A 6,000-nucleotide genomic window follows, 5' to 3' on the forward strand; every position below is an offset into this window, starting at 1 on the left:
CAATGTTCTCATCTCCATCTGAAAATGTTCTCTGCTCTTTGCCTCTCAATTAAAAAATAATATGCTTATCTTAAACTGTTCTCTCTTTCTAAAGACTGGATTTGCTACTCATCCCCTGCATGGCCCGTCTGCGTGCTGTGACCTCCTGCTGGAGTTCAGAACCATTGACGCTGCTGTGAACTTCAGCTGAAGTCTGACACTTGCTCCTGTTTATAATCGGCTCGTTGGCAGGTATCGGTATGTGTGACAAAGTTGTTTGTAATAAAACGCAGCCGAGACAGACAGACAGACGGGCTCACACGAGGACACCGAGGTGACAGACATGAGGCGTCTCTGCCAACAGTCTGCAGATTCTTGTCTCAACTTGTTAAGAGAAGAGAGAATTCCCGCACACTGTCTTTGTACTGGCAATAAACTTTATGAGAGATACTGTATGTACTGATATGCATCTTTAATAAAATTTATTGCAAATAAAAGGACAGTGTGTGGGAAGTCTCTCTTCTCTTGCCTTTGGACATTTCCTCCTACAAGAGACTGAAGGTGTGAGCCTTTACAGTTAAGATGTTGTCTCAACATGTCAATGGATGTTACATATGATGACAAAACTGCTTTTTGATATGACGGGAAATTAACTGTAACCCTGGAGGAATGTTGCATCATTCTCTAACGTATTCAAACAAGTAGGATATTAATTTAAAGGACGGATTCAAACTTTTTCAAGTCTGAAAACAGCAGTCAGGTGTTTATATGAACAGTGAAAGAGGTTTTTCTTGCTGTAATCATTCCTCCTGTTCATACTGGCTGTTAAAAGATCCTTCAAATGTGCTTTTAATGGAAGTGATGGAGGCCAAAATCTGCAACAGTCTAGCGCCACCAACTGTTTCTCTCCTAGTATGGATGGAAACAAACATTCATTCGCATTTTCTGGCAATTTAAAACATAAACTAAATTTGTTTTCCCAGTTTAGGAATCCCTGACGTCAACCTCGATCCAGAATCCTTCGGGTGAACGTGGACTACGAGCCAGACCCCATCACCCACCAGAAAGAGGAAGTGTCCCTAAATATTGTGTACAGTTTGTTCCCTGCTTGTGCACAACACATGCCTTCAAAAACTGAGCTGTAAATCAACCCCGGCTGCTCCAAAACAAGAGCGTCTGTGCAGAGAAGGAGGAAGTAACTCATCCTGCATGACGGGACAGGAAGCGGCGGACGATGAGGTTGGCACTTCTGATGTTGACACCATGCGCTGAGGAAACACTGAGGACATTTCATCCCAGTATCACAGGTCATAGGTGAAGTCAATTATTAGTTGTTTTATTTTTGCTTTTGTGTTTTTTTGTTTGTGTGTTTCCTGTTATTGTAAACTGAATATTTTTGGGTTTTGGACTGTTGGTCGAGATGAAACAAGATATTAAAAAAAAAGAAAACATTTTTAGATGTCACATTCAACTTTAGAAAATTCTGATGTGCAATTTTCTCTTTTTTCTGACATTTTACAGACCAAACAATTAATTACTAAAGAGAAAATAATCAGCAGAATAATAATTAAAATAACTGTTGCAACACTTTACTAAACAGTCACTTGAGAGACTATTGAGTGACGTAGTGTTGGATTCCGTATTACTCCTGTTTATTTACACTTTTTAAATATTCATCATGATGTTGACTATCTTGTCTTTTGTATCTGGTTTTTGCATCAGTCTGCAGTGTATTTTACTCTGAGTGTAAAACAGGTTCAGTTGCACTTGAGTGTGAAATCTGCTGCGTTGCTACAACTGTATCTGGAGACGAGACTGTTAAAAACATTAATATCTTACAGGACGGTAAATCAGTCAGTGACTTCTTTTAAATCTCTTGTTAAAACAAACTTTTATTAGGTTACAAAAAGTAAATAAAGATTATGATTATTATAAATAATATTAGATTTAATGGTCCTGGAGGAAAATTAAACTTTAAACTGGTGGTGTCGATGCCTTCACATCCTCCCTGAATCCTGCACACAGATTTTCCCTTTGCCACTTTAAGTTTATTAAAATCATCATCATATATACCCTGATACAAAACCCAAGACTCTGCGTTTATATTCTAGATGTTTTGTGCACCATTTTAGACACATTTCTGACATATTTGGTACCCATAATGTCTTAATCAGCCGTCTGAAGAACCATGTTGGCATCAGTGATGTGGCTCTGGATTGGTCCATCTGTCCTCTTGTGCTCCTTTCTTTTGTGGGGTCCCTCAGGGGTCTATTGCGGGTCCCCTCTTATTCACTATATACATGCTACCACTGGGGCAAATCATGCGTAGACATGACATTGATTTCCATTGCTACATAGATGACACCCAGTTAAAGTCGGATACCACTGATGTTTCTGGTATTATGTCCAGCTTTGCTGAAATTAAAAATTGGATGTCCAAACATTTCCTGCGGTTGAATGACTCCAAATCAGAAGTGAAGTTATAATTAACTCCTCTGGCCCCAGCAGTAGTAGCGCTAACAATCTCTCCTCTAGTCTGGGTGCCTTATTTAACAACCTAGGTGTTATTTTGACTCTGTTTTGTCTTATGATGCTCAGGTGACCAAACTGCAGTCCTGCTTTTCACAGCTGAGACAGCTAACTAAGATCAGGTCATTTCTTTCCTCTGCAGACTTAGAAAGGGTCATCTATGCTTTTATCTCCTCCAGAATTGACTATTGCAATGCAATTTACTCTGGTATCAACAGGCAAAACGTCCAAAGACTGCAGTTGATACAAAATGCTGCCGCCAGGCTTTTAACATTTCATATATTTTTTTGACAGTTTCTTGTTATTATGAGTATTTTTCTCCACCCTGAGAGCTGCTTGGAGAATACTGGCAGTATCATCACCCTGACCTGTCACTTTTATGATGGTCTGAAGAGCAAAACCAGTGGTGGAAGAAGTACTCAGATCCTTTACTTCAGTAAAAATACCAATACAGCAATTTAAAAATAAAACTCAAAGTCCTGTATGAGAAATGCTACTTAAGTTAAAGTACACAAGTATTATGAGCTTAAAAGTGAAATACTCAAGTACAAGCACCTCAAAATTGTACTTAGGTGCAGTACTTAAGTAAATGTACTTAGTTAGTTAATCATTCAGACTAGCAAAACAAAAAGTCCATGTGGAAAAACACACAGAAGTAGGACACGGGGGCAACATGTTAGCCTAGATTTTTCCATTCCCGAACAACAAGGTCACACCTGTGCTGCTCTGTTCTGACATCACAACACTGATAACGTGTCCTTCACTGCTCCCTTCCTGTTTTTTTCTTCCCACATGTTACATCACAGCTGCTCTGACTGGCAGCCTGAAATTTAAAGCCCAACTTTGAAGAACCAGAAACACGACCAGGAAACGGTCACGTTTTCAAATAAGAGAACATTGACTGTAAACGTTTTTTTATCTATATTTTTGATGATTTTATTAATCATATCTGTCTGTCATGTTCTATATTTGTGTTATTTCTTATTTTAGGAAATTACTGAGCCTTTTTAAAATATGAAACTATATATAGAGGTCTTCTTAAAGAAGTTTGTCTTTTGCCTTTTATTTTTGCAAAGTGAGGGAAAACGGAGGCACGACAGTCAACTCTTAAAGTAGAGCTGCAATAATTAGTTGATTAATCGGTTAGTTGATCAACAGAAAATGTATATATTGAGAGTCTATTAATTGTTTTAATCATTCTTTTGAGCAAAAATGTCCAAACATTTTGTGGTTTCAACTTATTAAATATGATAGTTAAATGCCACTTTTATTTTTTTTAGAGACAAAGTGATTAATCGAGATTTGACAGATTAATCGATAATGAAAATAATCGTTAGTTGCATTTAAACCTGCAGTCCACTGGTTTTCATCAGAAACAAGTAGTGAACAAAACTCTGACATATCATCAGCTTTTCAGTGACTTGTTAGCAAACAGCTGCTTATTTCCACATCCAGCAGTTACAACATGATCATCACATTGATAATGTCAATAATTACTTGTGGGGTTCCTCAGGGTTCTATTCTTGATCTTTTGTAGTTTCAATCTAGTTAAAGCTGCTTGAAATGATGTTTTGTCCACCGCAGTTGCGGCTAACATGTTAGCAAACAGTTGCTTATTTCCACATCCAGCGGTTATGTAGCAACATTATCATTCACATGGAGTCGTGTTTCTGTCCACCTGGTGAATGTGAGTCCAATATTCACTCTCTTTTAGCTTCTGTTTTTACTCTCTACCAACTCCTGAGGGAAATATCTGACTCTTTAGCTGCTAAATGCTCCACTATGTTCACCAGCTAGTCTACAGCTAACTGTGTCTGTTTGCCGTTTGGTGCTGAGCAGGTAGTGTACAGCGGCTTTTTACAGCTTTTTCTCTGAAAATGACGCTATGAGAGCGCTGAGAGTGAACCAGAACAGTAAAGTTGAAACTCACTATAAAGCTCCGTAAAGCCGAGAGAAACACATTACACACTGACAGCTCAGACAGTGATAGTGTAAGAAAATATTGATTATAGCTGCTCTAAGTTTATATTAAGGTGTGTGTGCACAGATGAGGAGATATTTTTAAAGGTATAATGAGATGTTTGTCCCCTTTTTGATAGACTGTGGATAATAATAATGAGCTCATTTCATACAAATCATTGGTCTCATGTTGTATTTATTAATATTACAGGCACACAATGAGGCACACAAGCTGTTCAGTGTGTGTGTGCGTGTGTGTGTGTGCGTGTCTATGGACATAATGTCCTGCTTGCCAACATAATATGTTATCACTGTTGTGCATCACAATCAGCCGTCATAACAATGTACAGTCGCCTTCCTGCTGCTGCGTCTTTACATAAGTGGCTAATGTTTACTGTCTGTGTTGCACAATACCGTCCTCTGTAAGCACAGCGGGGGTCAACGACCTCGTGTTGTTGTCACTGAACTCTTATTGAGTAATGTATACGCCGCCAAGTAGGCTGAGTCTAATTCTGGAAAAATCCAAAAAGTGTTGTGTTTAAGAGGTGCACACTCACTTCCTGTAGGCGTGATATGTGGCAGTAAACATCTCCTCATGCAAACAGGAATTCCAGCGGTGACGAGTGTTGAAGGTGAGATAACAAGCGTTGACTGTAAAGGCTCATGTGTACCTCCCACACACTGTCCTTTCACTTACAATAAACTTTACTAGAGATATGTTTCAGTCCTTACAGCTGCTTTATCTGATGAAGGTCTAAGAACTGAAATGTTGTATCTCTAATAAAGTTTATTGCAAGATAACAAGCATCAAAATGTCCACAACCAACCTCTCTACTGTCCATCTGTATGCTTAGTATGCTCCATATCTTCTCAGAGATATTGACAAAAACACAACTTTCCCTCATACACAACCTTGTTGAGATCCTTCTGTCACAGCTCACTCACTAATTAACTAATTTATTGTCTCAAATATGCAATTGATGCTCTTGAAATGCAAATATGTGCTCTCTAATTACTCATCTGTGTGCACAAAGTAACAGAACTCAACTTTCAATGATGTATTTGATGTTTTAAAAAGATGTTTTCAGATCCTTTACTGCAGTAAAAGTACCAATACAGCGATACAAAAATACTACATTACAAGTAAAAGTCCTGCATGAAAAATCCTACAACAGTAAAAGTACATAAGTATTGTGAGCTTGATGTAGTTAAAGTATTGCAGTAAAAGTAGTGGTTTACTTTAGTCCAGTGGTTCCCAACCTAGGGGTCGGGGCCCCTCCAAAGGGTCAGCAGATAAATCTGAGGGGTCGTGAGATGATTAATGGGAGAGGAAAGAAGAAAAAACAAAAGTTCATGTTTTGACTATTGTGATATGTTGGATAATTTTACCTCTTTGGACACCAAGCTGTGATTTAAATGAATCCATGTGGGAAGTCTGGAGGGGAACTAATGCTAATAACTCCTGTTGTGTGAATATTAGCAGATAAACAATCATTGCTATTAAACCGTTGCAGTAGAAGAGGACAAAATGAG

This window comes from Thunnus thynnus, chromosome 10 (genome assembly GCF_963924715.1).
Source record: "Thunnus thynnus chromosome 10, fThuThy2.1, whole genome shotgun sequence".
NCBI lineage: Eukaryota > Metazoa > Chordata > Actinopteri > Scombriformes > Scombridae > Thunnus > Thunnus thynnus.